This window comes from Lissotriton vulgaris, chromosome 9 (genome assembly GCF_964263255.1).
Source record: "Lissotriton vulgaris chromosome 9, aLisVul1.2, whole genome shotgun sequence".
NCBI classification, from domain to species: domain Eukaryota; kingdom Metazoa; phylum Chordata; class Amphibia; order Caudata; family Salamandridae; genus Lissotriton; species Lissotriton vulgaris.
Genome location: NC_141697.1, coordinates 489,082,681 through 489,097,508, shown reverse-complemented (window position 1 = coordinate 489,097,508; position 14,828 = coordinate 489,082,681). Strand labels below are relative to the sequence as shown.

Here is a 14,828-nt window from a genome sequence, read left to right as displayed (position 1 = left end):
TTGAGTTGGGACATCAAAGGCCTATTGCCATAGGTAGCAGCCAAGGTGAAACTCGTGGGGTTCTGAGTTCTTCGAATGTCAGAGCGAGAACAGAGCAAGGGCAGTTAGCAAGAAGACGTGAACTTTGAAGCTCCGTGTGGTGAGGTGCTATCCAAGTTCGAGTCAGAATAAATAAATTCATCTTTGCGTGGTGTTTACTTAAGAATTTGGCGAAGAGTGACTGTGGAACCCAGTGTTGGAGCCACCCACTGTGTTGAGGACGTTGCATGTGGAGCGGAAGATAAAACTTAGTGGCCATCGTTTTCGCAAGTACTTTACTATTTTAAGTGAGTATGGGTGTATGGTGTAAAGAACCTGCCACCTTTTGATTACAAACTTTAGCACCTCACCTGGCATTTTCGTATGTGGAGCAACCGTTTTTGGGCATGAGGGAGAAACACGTGCATGAGCTTGTTCGCATGCCTGCCTCTTTATTCACTGTCTTTATCATAGTGACGTGAGGTTGCGAGAGAGAGATGTGCGTACTTTGAGCAACCTAAAGTCAGCATACCTGCCAAGTCGCACCAGCCATCTGGGCTTGAGCAAAGTTCGATCAAGAGACTCATCTGGCACATGGTGACACACACAGTTATGAAAAAAGGGTGTCACAAGTTCGGCGTAGTGTTTGGCCATACTGGATTGGGCCAAAGACAGTTGGGACAGCATTACAGTAACACGCACACCTACCGGGCGATAATAGATGCGTGTTACCTTTAAAGTTCAACATAGGGGTAATAAAATCTACAGTGACATGCACACTTAAACAATCACATATTCACTTGAATTGGTGACAGTAATAGCGAAAGGGCAGAACATTTGTATAGTGAAACATTCTCCATTTTTTTTTCCTTTCTTTTCTTTCTGGTGGCATTTCCACAATCCTTCAACATGGTTACAAATAATCTTCCCACACCGCAGCCCATTATGGTAAAGGATGATGGCATCAATAATTTGAAATGGGAAGAGTGAAAGACTATTTCATCAATTACATTGACACCTTTGAAAGTAATGAAATGACACCTGAAAAGAAGAAGAAAATATTCTACATTGCCTTGCGCCCAGAGGTCATGGAGTGTACAATCGTATGGAGAAAAAATAAAACGCATTATGGTGCTGAACAGATCATTTTAACACATGTGTTGGCAGATTTAGATGCATATTTCACCCCTACAGTTTGCAAGCCTATTGACGCATATTTTTTACCATCAGAGGCAGGGTCCTTGTGAGAAGATTGAGGATTATGTAGCTGTGTTACGGAAATTAGCCTTATCTTGCAAATTTGAGTATAGAGGGAGTATAGATGATGAATTAGTGCATGACCGGTAGACAGTGTTTACAACGCAGTCATCACATCGCAGTTCCTTTACAACACGGTCTTTACAATGACGTTTTTGTTAGAAAGTGATGCCTTTACAACACAAGTCATTAGATCAACTTGCTGTAGGGGATGCTCTAACATAAGTAATAGTAAATTTTACTATTCCAACACCTTCCTTAATGTTGAGCAGGCTGGAGTTGGAATAGTAAGTTATACTATTCCTAAGTCCAGCGTGCCCCCTACAGCAAGTTGATCTAATGACTTGCATTATAAAGGTATTGCGTCCTAACAACGCGGTCATTGTAACAACAGCGTTGTAAAGGAACGCGATGTGATAGCATGCATAGTAACATGCTATATTCGCGTGACCTGGTGATCATGCACGGTGATTATCCTAATTTGAAAGATAAATTGTGGGTCCATAGCGAAGTCACATCTATTATTAGCAAAGCGGAACTTACATCTAGGTGGCCATTAAATCAATGGGGTATCACCCACAGAATCAAAGGACCTGGGTATGGATTAATATAAAGAAAACGGTGGTCCTTGACTTTCCATCAAATAATGCTTATATAAATATCATTTCTAATTTGATAATGCGATTAAATCTGCATACTTTGACTCAATCAAGGTGGGGAAGATATATTCAATTAGACACTGATTGTGTACACATTAGGGGGTCGATTAGGATCGCGGACGGACATGCGTCCGTCCGCTATCCCAGAGCAGGAGGGAACCTCCGCATGGCATGCGGAGTTCCCTCCCGTGCAATTAGGATGTGATCGCCACCCTGGCGGTCACATCCTCTATTTTTAACATTGCAGCGGGTGCAGCTTCAAGCTGCACCCGTGGCAATGTTAAAAATGCACGCATTGCATTTGCATGCAGAAAGAGGCAGGCACCGCGCGGTGCCTGCCGCTTTCTGCATGCAAATGCATGTGCACCCCCCACCCCCCCTTCACCTAGGGGGCCCGCAACGGGCCCCCACAGTGAAGATCCGTATGCTTTTCCACGGCGGAAAACCCGCCGCGGAAAAGCACTTTTTAAAGCCCATCCTGATATGGTGGACGGTGTCTGAGAGACACCGTCACCATATCAGAGCTTTTCTGCCGCGGTTGTAAGCCGACCACGGCGCAAAAGCTGCTGACGGAAACCAGGACCCACCAGCCATCCTAATGTGGCGGTGGGTCCTTGGTCAGTCCGCTGCGGTTTTTCCGCATCCTCTGGGCCGGCGGTGGCTTCCGCCGGCCTCGAGGATGCGGAAAAAACGCAATCCTAATTGGCCCCTAAATGTAAGGAAAAAACAGTACCCAAAAACAATGAATATAGCCTAAAAGCAGAACCAAAGAGATTGTGACTACACTCTAAGTACTTTTATTATCAAAATATACATATTTATTTACAATTTCATAAAACAATTATGGTCATGAACGGCGCAACGACTATCAAAGTATAGGCAGTGAAAAGGAAAAGGGTGCTCAAGTGATTAGAAAAAGGAAGGAAAGCAATTGTAATGTACAATTATGGTATTTGCAAAAACAAAAGCGGGAAACCTTCCGCTGTTATATAGGCCTGTTCACAAAAATTAAGGGGGGGAAAGGAATTGGGGCAAGATTGGTACAGGCACATAAGTTGAAAAGCGTCAACGTTTCGACCCTAGTGCTCCTGGGGTATTTGGGACCTCGACTGCGGGTCTTCTTCAGGACAAGGGACAAGGGTTGGGATGGAAGGGGAACTTCGCCGTGATCCAACAAGTGGTCTGGATCGAACACCTGAAGTACAAGGATGAGGTAGGTGTTAGAAGTAGTATAGAGATTAGCATTTCACAAGAGTGTAGTTCAAAGTCGACTATTGGGTACATTACCGAGGGAGCTGGTCAGGTATGGACTCCGTACAAGCTTCAAGGGGATAGGTCACCTATTGGGCAAAGAAAGGAAATGGGTCAGTGCCCATCTCCCAGGGGCAACTAACTCCAATTGATCAGTCTACTCGTAATCAAACATGGATCTAGACTCACCTAGTAGCTTGATGGTGATCTGGTGTAAAGATAGTTGAATATTCAGCCTGGTCTTGTAGACATGGCCTGTAGGGGATGAACAAATTAATCAAAACCCCATCTCAATGTATCAGCTAATAGGCCTATTAGTGAGTACAGTTAGGGACTTACCACTATTTTTGGAAGGGTTGCAGGGTCCTACCGGTGCCCCCACGGGCACTCCGGTGGTGGTAGAAATATATGATACCAACGTGGCCTCTATCAAATTATTCAGAGGTTTGGCATAGAGGCTGGGTGCTCTCTTCGATTTCCTTTGGAATGTCAGGTGCCCACGTTACCTAATGTTGGATAGACAACAGAGAGGTATAATAAAATACTTCATCTGTCCGTATGGGTGAAGATTGGTAGATCGCTCGAGATCAATTAAACGAACGTTCACCCTCAGGGGATTAAGGATTCCCTATTCTCACCTTGGCGGGAATAATTGTTGTACTGGATGACGCGGACCACTGCTACCGTCACCTAATCCAAACGGAGAACAGCGTTCAAAATCGGCTGTTACTTCCGTATAGTAGCCGCGATCACGTGTTCTCCTATTAGCCAATAGGAGGCAATTGGTTCCGAAAGTGGACATTAAGGAAGGACTTCTGCCTATGGTTGGTCATAGGAATCAACAAGGGACTCGCCATTAGGCGAACAACAGAGGACTTTTCAATACGGCAACAATCATTTGAATTACACGCATCATGCGTGATGGAGGATTAGGATATACCGAAAAACAAATTGATTATTAGGGTATGAGGAGCATATCAACAAGTTTGAACGTTCATTTTAGAGTGAACACATCATTTTAAGAAAACATTAAATGTCAATTGTTCGCTAATACATTTATACAAAATCGTGTAACAATTACATGTTAATATAATACACAATACATTGACAACAAAATCATACAATAATTACATTTCAACACAAAACACAATACAGGGATTGCGAATTGATACCAGTAAGTGGTAAGTCCCTAACTGTACTCACTAATAGGCCTATTAGCTGATACATTGAGATGGGGTTTTGATTAATTCGTTCATCCCCTACAGGCCATGTCTACAAGACCAGGCTGAATATTCAACTATCTTTACACCAGATCACCATCAATCTACTAGGTGAGTCTAGATCCATGTTTGTTTACGAGTAGACTGATCAATTGGAGTTAGTTGCCCTGGGAGATGGGCACTGACCCATTTCCTTTCTTTGCTCAATAGGTGACCTATCCCCTTGAAGCTTTGACGGAGTCCAAACCTGACCAGCTCCCTCGGTAATGTACCCAATAGCCGACTTTGAACTACACTCTTGTGAAATGCTAATCTCTATACTACTTCTAACACCTGTCTCATCCTTGTACTTCAGGTGTTCGATCCAGACCACTTGTTGGATCACGGCGAAGTTCCCCTTCCATCCCAACCCTTGTCCCTTGTCCTGAAGAAGACCCGCAGCCGAGGTCCCAAATACCCTAGGAGCACTAGGGTCGAAACGTCGACGCTTTTCAACTTATGTGCCTGTACCAATCTTGGTCCAATTCCTTTTCCCCCCTTAATTTTTGTGGACAGGCCTATATAACAGCGGAAGGTTTCCCGCTTTTGTTTTTGTAAATACCATAATTGTACATTACAATTGCTTTCCTTCCTTTTTCTAATCACTTGAGCACCCTTTTCCTTTTCACTGACTATACTTTGATAGTCGTTGCGCCGTTCATGACCATAATTGTTTTATGAAATTGTAAATAAATATGTATATTTTGATAATACAAGTACCTAGAGTGTAGTCACAATCTCTTTGGTTCTGCTTTTAGGCTATATTCATTGTTTTTGGGTACTGTTTTTTCCTTACATTTAATGTGTACACAATCAGTGTCTAATTGAATATATCTCCCACACCTTGATTGAGTCAAAGTATGCAGATTTAATCGCATTATCAAATTAGAAATGATATTTATATAAGCGTTATTTGATTGAAAGTCAAGGACCACCGTTTTCTTTACATCTAGGTGGGCTAGACCTGTAGTGTCGACCTGTAAAAAAGACGGAGGCGATGATATGGTTATAATTGTTAAGAAAAGAGGTTACCAAAAGAGAAACCAGTAATATGTTAAGAAGGATAAAAAGTATGTAGGGAAACAAAATGTCAGGTCAAAGGTGTCTAATTTAAAAAGGAAACAGTGTTTCAGGTATGGAAGCATTTCTCATTTAGCAAATGATAAAGGTGTCCTGTGTTGAATTAGAAGTGTGCTAAGTGTGGAATAACTGGGCATTATGCTCACGTGTGATCTAAACCAGTCAAGTGTGTGGTGGAAGAATGTGATCAAGAGGAAGAAAAATCTGATTTTGACACAGATAATCCCCAAGTTCTTTGCATATACAAGGGTGAGAAGGGAGTTGAGGGAGCGAGCAGGAATAAACACACTGTGCAAGGTATTTGCGGGTGGTGTTAAGGTGACTTTAGTAGCTGATTTTGGCTCACCTTACAGCATCATCAACGAGGATACAGGGACGAATTTATTCGGTAACAAACTGGGCTTTGATCTGGATAAACCGGACATTCATCCTGTGGGTTTCACGAGTGAACCTATAAATGTGTTGGGTTACCGGCAGTTGTTATTTGAATTTAAAGGGAGAGCAACTTAATGTAATTTTGATGTGTCACTTTCAGGTTCATGTGTCCTGGGATGGTGGGATCAAGGAGAACTAGGTATTCAACTTGATCCTAATAGCTCTGATCCTGGTGTACGTGTGAGTGATCAAAGGGTGGTAAACAGTAATATTGTAAAGAAGTTTCCAACAGTCCTTACCGGGACGGTAGGTGAACTGAAAGGATTCGCACATAAAATTATTTTAAAGGATTATGATGCCCGCCTTGTGTACATAAAGTGAGGAACGATCCGGTGAATGTTTAGGATGAAGTGATCAAAGAATTATATACGTTGGTTGATAGTGTGGTGAGTGAAGAAAAGTGGAGTTGTCGGATTGGGTTTCACCTTTTGTCGTAGAGAGGAAAGCCAATGGCGTATCCATATGTGTGTGGATCTAAGGGAACTAAATAAGACATTTTTTGTAGACATGTTTCCTTTACTTAGAATTGGTGAGTTGCTGTCAGTCACTAAAGAGATGGAGTGGTTCTCCACAATTGATTTAAAAGTCAGCGTACCACCAAGTTCCTTTACAGAGCAGTTGCTAACATCTTACCGCTTTTATTACACCGGGTTCCCTTTGGGTTGGCCTTGGCTGCTGCTATGTTCCTACGTTTGATGTTCCAACCTTTCAAAGGTAAGAAAAATGTCATCTTTTTTTCATAATGACGTTTTGGTTATGGGAAGAAATGAGAAAGAACACAATGAGATTTTGGTTGATGTGTTAAAAACTTTGGAACATTACGGATTACCAACTGAGGAGTCCAAATGCAAATTTGCTAGTAACACTGTTACATACTTGGCCATGAAATTAGTTCTAAAGGTATCAGCACAAAAACTGAGGTAATTAATGCAATAAGAGAGGCCCCAGTGCCACAGAACAAGGACGTTGTGAAATCCTTTTTAGGATTAGCCAAATTTTACTCTAAATTTGTGTGTAAGTCTCCTGAGAAGATGTATCCCATTCACCAGTTATTAAAGAAAGGTTGTAAGTTTGTCTTGACAAAGGAATGCCAGTGTAGTCTGGAGACTGTTAAAAGATATTTGCTCTGTTCCTGCCCTTCAAGGATTCAAACCTAAACTTAGGAGTGTTATTACCACAGATGCAAGTGGAAAGGGACGAGGTGCAGTGCTTTCTCAGGCACAAGAGGACGACCCAGAGAACATTGTCGCTTTTGCGTCACGTGCACTTGGGGCACCAAATTCATGTTAAGAGCAGATCACAAACCTCCAACCAAAGTCCTCACATAACCAGTGTTAAGTATTTGTGCACCCTAGGATATTTAGCTTGTCAATGCAGCTTTTGGATTTCATTTATGAAGTGCAATATGTCCCAGGGGTATGCGATAAAATAGCTGATTTCTTAAGGAGATTACCCTTACCTGTTTTTAAGGAATTTAAAAGCGAATGGGACGATTGTTTGGTCGTGACAATTTTTAGTGAGGAATCTCAATGTGTTGGTCATGATGAATGGAATTGCTACCATCAGTCAGGATGAAGAATTGTGTACTGTGATGAAACACATGTGTGAAGGGTGGTCGGAGAAACATCAGTTAGGGATCTTATTTCTTTCTGGGAAGTGAAGGATGAACTCTTTGCTGAGGATAATTTATTGCTGAGAGGGGGTAAACTTATTCCTCCCAAGGAATTTAGAGATACGGTGATGGAGTTGTGCAATAATGCCACCTCGGCATAGTGAAAACAAAGAGCTGAGTGAAACAATCATACTGGTGGCCAGGGGTAGACAGGGTGATTGAAAAAATGGTGAGATAGTGTGTTAAATGTCGTAATTCAGACAAAATCATGTTCACGTTTAAACGACCTATGCATCCCATTATCGTTACCAATATCCCCAGGGAGAGGGTGGGCATTGACAATTTTGGTAAGGTACAGGACATAAATGGGGTGCAGAAGTACATACTGGTGGATCACTTTTCAAAGTGGCCAGAATTTAGAGTGGTCCAGAAGGCAGATTCTAAATCTGTATTCAGATTTATAGAGGAGTTGTTTTTCATTGAAGTATTACCCAGAGTATTGGTCTCTGACAATGGTGGCCAATTCATTGCAGATAGAAAATACTGGCATTACTCATAGGACTACTTCTCTGTATCATCCCAAAGTAAATGGGAATGTGGAGCATTTTACCAGAGTCATAAAAGGGATAGTTGAGTTATCCATCAGTAATAGGCTGGATTGGGAAGTGGAGCTCAGGGAAATAGTGTGTACGTACAGGGTCACAAAGTTTGAAGTCGGAGGACATAGTAGTCCTTTGGAGTTGATGAGGGGTAGGTCACCTCGCATCAAGGACAACATGGGATGGTTGGAGAATGCAAGAATTCTTTACTTGACTTGACTTGACTTTACCCAGAAAGGTAAAGGAACACATGTAATCAAAACAAGTGGGTTATAAACTCAGGTATGATCAATTGCACTGTGTCGGGAACGTAAACTTAAGGGTCAGGGACATGGTTAAAGTGAAATGGGGGAGACTGGTGTGTAAGGGTGAAAGTAGATACTCAACAGCTCTGAAAGTGATGAAGATCTTGTGTAATACTGATTTGCTTAGTGATGGGAAAGTTTGGCATTTCACACCCTGTCAGATGACCAGGGCTGATATGTAATAGTGCAGGCCGTCCTCTTCGGCACCCCTGTTACAACACCTATGGACCGACCATAGTTGACAGTGATCTCTATGTGACGTTCTAGAATAAACTCCTCAGATTACACATGACTATCATTATATGTGATGGGGATCATAATATTACGTTGACCCCCGTATTTGACCTGTCGCCCTCCACAGACTGACATGTGAAACACTCCACTAAGCTGCAATGGAGGAAAATGGACTTGTGGACTTCTGGCGAATCTGTAAATCCTGCACGGATCGAGGGCACTTTTACCTCCTCAGTCCATGACTTCTGGTCCTGTCTGAATTACTGGCTAGCAACCTGGGACGTATGTAATTGGGTATAAGACATTTCACACCTACTTAAAACGTTATCGGACCACGCTCCAGTTCACCTAGTATTGAAGAATCCTACACACACTCCAACACAATTCCTATGACATTTTCATGCAATGGCCCTTTCAGACTCAGTGTGCAGGGAAGAGATGCACACCTCTATTAATGCTCACTTTACAGAAAATGAGGGCTCGGTGTCTGATGTGAGCATGCTCTGGGAGGCCTTCATGGTCATCATCAGGGTCATCGCATTATCACGCACCCCAGTATACTGAAGTCCCTCTGCACAGAATTATAGAACATTGAATGAACGCTACACACTCTTGAACAGGACTATGAATACCATCCAGACCCCGTACCCTTGCGGCCACACGTGAGAACATCACTAACTTCAATGACATAGCCAATCAAGACCTCACTTACTTGTCCAGACTTTATGAAGCAATAGCATATGGGGAGGAGGATGACTTGAAGTCACCCTGGACTCAGACACACATTATCAAAATGTTATCCCCAGAGGGCACTAACCCTTATGACACTCCAGCTATTCTAGTCAGCTTTACTAATTTCTGTGTGCAACTATATGACACATGCATGTCTACCTCAGCAGATGACTGCAGACTACTTAGGAGGTATTGCACTAGCATGACTTTTAGAAGGGCAAAGGGAATACCTATCCCAACCCATTGCAGTGGAGTAAATTAAGGAAACCATTGCTAAGCTTCCCAATGGTAAAGTGCCAGGCTTGAATGGCATAACGAGTGAGTTCTACATGGAATTTGCACCTATCATTGCTTGGCACATCCGTGCCCTGTATTCCGAAGCATATGATAGAAGTATACTACCACCCTTTTTTTAGAGAGTCATTGATTACTGCACCTCTAAAACCCAACAAAGCACTGGAGAGTTGTGAGTCATACCAATCACTGTCTGTAATAAATCCCGACGGTAATATCCTGGCAGAAATAATAGCAACTCACCTACAACCACTCCTTTGACGATCAGTCGGGATTTTTCTCTGCTTGATATTCATGTTGGTACACCAGCTGGGCACCTTCTTGCCTGCGATGGTGCCAAGGATGTTGATTCCATTGAGTGCCCATTCATACATACTGTCTTGTGGCACATTGGGTCTCCAGCAAGCTTTCTGCACTGGATTCAACTACTTTATACTAACCCAGTTGCTCGAGTGTGCATTAATGGCATGATATCTGACAAACTGCATATCCACAGAGTCATCTGCCTGGGTTGCCCCTTATCCCCAATCCTATGTGTGTTCGCACTGGATCCGCTTATATGTATCCTCTGTCAACGGCAACGGTATGCAGCCTCTGCACTAAAAATCATACTGCGACCCCAGGGCATAGCTCTGTATGCTAATGACATGGTAATTTATCTGAGAAATCCTACCTCACACCTGGCGACCTAACTCTGAGAATATATAAGGTTTGACAGCTACTCAGGCCTGTGGATGAACTAGTCCAAATCCCATCCCTCAGACTCCCAGCATTAAATCTCATGAGCTGACCCTTGCCTGTGGAGCGTAGACCCGGTGAAGTACTTGGGGATCTGAACTGAACCTGGTGCCCCAATACAACTACGGCGGCCATGACATGACTAGAGGATCAAGTCACCAGATGGTCCTGTATGCCACTGTCCAAGTTGATAGAATTGCTATTATGAAAATGTTGATATTACCCAGGTTTTTCTGTCTGTTTATCAGCATAACACTTGCGCTGACTCAACACGTATTTAAGGTACTTCAAGCACAATTGATTATGTTTTTGTGGGCAAGAAAGCAATCTCCACTCCGGTGGGCAGCGTTTACTTTACAATCCACCCATCTGGGTTCGGAGCACCAGACATGAAACTTGCATTTAACGCAATTCACAGCACCATGAGGGTGCACCAACAAGCTTTCCATATACCCACCAGCACTCCCCCATCTGTTCCATCTCACTATCTCAGTCACACAGGGGCTGCGCGCACTTGAGCTTCTTGACAAGGTGGGTCTTAAAACAATGGGTGACATTTACACTGGAGGGACATTTATAACTATGGAGGACGTTGCTTGCACATAATGCCACACCCCCCTGCTGACATTCATATACTTCCACCTTCGAGCAGCACTGTGTGCACTGTTCCCCAGTCATCCTTTTGAACCTCCTAACCTACAGGCACTGAAGACACTGCTATCCAATACCACTTGTTGGGGCCTAATTACCAAACTGTACGTCTTGGCGGAGGGAGACTGACCTGTGGCCTTAAACCCAGTGCTAGCCAAATGGAATGCAGTATTGGACCAACCACTAGAGGTATCTGAATGGACATTTTGTTGTTCGCAGATGAGCATTCTTAAGCCTAACTGTAACTTATGTATAATGCATTTCAAATGGACTACACCCTGCTATTTTAGGCCTGTGTGCGGATTCAAATTGTTTGCCGTGCGGGGCACTTGATGCCGATTTCGTACACTTGACATGGCTGTGCCCACGATCCACCAGTTCTGGGTGCAGGTCACGACCACCCTCACTGAGGTGTTGCTAGAGCCTATGATGGACCAGCTTCACCTGTGCCTCTTTGACCTGGTTAATGACCCACAGCCGGCAATCCTCAGACTGGTAGCAGTGACCTTGTTGCTAGTCAAAAGGTGAGTGGAGATGAATAAGTGGAAAAGGGCAACACTCACTTGGAGTCAGTAGTTGTCTGATATGTCTTGCTGTAAAGGATAATTGGAACATTACGCTGAAGAACTATCAATACTTTCATGGCCCAAGGATATATGGGGCCCCCTCACCACTTACTTAATCACATTTCCGGATCTTACCTAAGGGCGTGTATATATATATTCAATACTCTTGCAATGGTCGTTGTATCCTTCACTAATATTACGTGGATGATTGTAACTGTGGCTGTATCACTGTATTTCTCATATGTGGCACTGTTTCTTAGTGTTAAATAAAAACAACTTAAAAAATCAAAAATATCCAACTTAACTAGAAGTTAGGATTTTAATTTAGGATTCCAAAGACATCAAACATGAATCAGTTACATCTTTCCATTTGGAAATTGTGCTTATAAAATGTAATAATGAAATACCAATGTTATACTTTGAGAGATATAGGCCTTGCAGTAGTGAAAAACAAATGTAAGAATTTCTCACTACCAGGACATGTAAAACCTAAAAGTACATGCCTTGCTTTTTAAACACACTGCACCTGCCCTCTGGGCTGTCCAGGACCTGCACTAGGGGTGACTTATATGTATTAAAAAGGAAGGTCTGGGCCTGGTAAGAGGCTGAACTTGTCAGGTCGACATGGCAGTTTAAAACTGCACGCACAGGCTCTGCAGTGGCAGGCCTGGGACATGTTTAAAGGGCTACTCAAGTGAGTGGCACAATCAGTGCTGCAGGCCCACTAGTAGGATTTAACTCACAGGCCCTGAGCACAGGTAGTGCACTTTACTAGGGACTTATAAGTACATTAAATATGTCAATTGGGCACAAGCCAATTCTACCATGTTTTAAGAAGGGAGCACAAGCACTTTAACACTGTTTTGCAGTGGTAATGTCCAAAGAGCCCTAAAGCCAACAAAAATCAATTCAGGTCAAAGGGGAGCAGGAAGGCAAAAAGTATGGGGGTGACCCTGCAGAAAGGGCCATTTCCAACAATTATTCTGTTCTGTTTTCCCTAAAGTGAAAAGGGATCAATAAAAGGAAATCTTTATCAACATGTTAGATTTTTAGATGCTAAATGTCATCAAAGGAATGATATAACCTCTCTGTTTTCTTTTAAATATTCTGAGCTGCAGAATTCTGTAAATCTGATTCACATTAAACTAATTCTAATATATTTGTGAAACAAAATTACCAACTACTTTTTGTTGTCTTGAATTTTGCATCACTGATTATACTTTTTTTCTTCATGTATGTAAACATAGCAACGTTTTCATTTGAAAGCGCAAGACACAAATGATTTAAGGGCCAGATGTACAACCATTAGGAAAACAGATTTCCTAATTGCGATTCTCCCAGAATTAAAATTAGGAAATCAGTTTTCCTAATGGATGAAACTCATTGAGTTCATTTTAGGGATTGCTTTTGGGTCATAAATCGACCTAACTCATAAATATTAATGAGGTAGGTTGCAGTTGCGGCCCATTATGAATCACAGCCACTTCAGGGATGGCTGCCTCCTGAAGACAGCAGACCACCATGTCCTTGATTGTTTTTAAATTACGCTATTTTTTTTCGGGTGGGGGGGTGACGTGATGCATTTAAAAAGAAAAAAAATAAACCTTGAAGTTTCACTGCTTACTAGTAAGCAGTGGTCTGTGGGACCACAGTCACTCTTAAAAAATATGTGCATTCTCTAAGGGCAACGGGTCCCTTGGGGACCGCTTTCCCATTGCGAATGGGTTACCACGAGTTTTAAACTGGTGGTAAAGTATTTCAGTTTTGAGACCAGAGTTTAGTTGCAAAACAGTAAGATATACTATACTGATTCAGTATTAGGAAAGAATACCCTAAATACGCCCCTTTAAAGTTGCTGAGTCATATTTTGCATTTTGTATATTTAAAAAAACATTTATTCAGTCTCAAACTGCCCGATTCTGCGAATCAGGCCATTTCTTACCAGAGTAATTCATTGTACATCTGGCCCAAAGTGGTTTGTGGTAAGGTTGATGGTGATGGTGTGACCATGTATTATGAAAAATAAAATAACCTCAGCATTTAGTCCATGACTTTATGAAAGAACTCAACCCTGGGCTTCCTTCCTATAAATGCTCACTGAGCTCCTCGGTTACTTGCAATATCCTTATAATGTACATATTGGGGTTCTTTAGACCATATATATACTACAGAATCCGGCTGCAATCTGTTAATTTAAAGTATGCTCCCCATAGTTAGTAAGTGGGCTGCACAAATATAATTTTTATTTCCCTGGTTAGCAAATTTTAACTCAGGCTACAAATGTGCCGATTTGGCAGACATGAAGTTGGAGAATCTAACCAAGGATTTATTTTAATAAATCAACATCACCATTTGTCAGTGGTAAATCCATGAGTCATATTTTAAAGGGAGAGGAGTTGTAACATTGATTTTCTTTTTAGTTTGTTCTATGCTTTTCTAATAAATTGATTTATATGGAGAATCATTTTTTAAACAACAAGTTTGGTTTTTGTGAGGAGGTTGCCTTGCTGAAGTGGCGGTTAATTCCCAAATTGCTGCAGAGTCCAATTAAAATGTTTGCCCCTAATATTAACACTGTTGAGTGTGTGAACTTGCAAAGCAAAATCACCTAGTAGAAATAAGTTCTTCTGGCAGCAACCAGTACATGTTTGAATGTGATTGATCTTTCAACTCAAAAGAAAGTTATTCGAGTATAGGGTATCACTTACCAAAGTGCATCAACTACCACATTTATTGTATGCACCATCAGTGTGGTAAAAACTCATGATTATGTATCAAGAGACACTATTACCTAGGTCAGTTGTATAGAAAAATGTCTCTCATTAATCAACAGACAAATACAACTGGCACATTCACTATCACTATGTCATTCCGATGTTACTCTCCAGCAAAGCAAAATCATCTAGTAGAAATACGTTCTTCAGGCAGCAACCAGTACATGTTTGAACGTGATTGATCTTTCAACTAAAAAGAAAGTTATTTGAATATAGCGTACCACTTAACAAAGTGCATCAACTACCACATTTATTGTATGCACCATCAGCCCAACCAGATACACAATGAGTTCACTGAGAAGATAGCTGCTGATGGAGGCCACTAGTCCATTGAGATTCGACTCTGGTCCCTGGGGTCACCTTT

General features: G+C 42.0%; 1 protein-coding gene across 1 annotated transcript in view; it reads left to right on the top strand.

The window, feature by feature from the left end:
* The window catches only part of PRKCH (protein kinase C eta), a 773,184-nt gene that overhangs the window by 396,518 nt on the left and 361,838 nt on the right, over window positions 1-14,828 (top strand). The window lies entirely within an intron of this gene.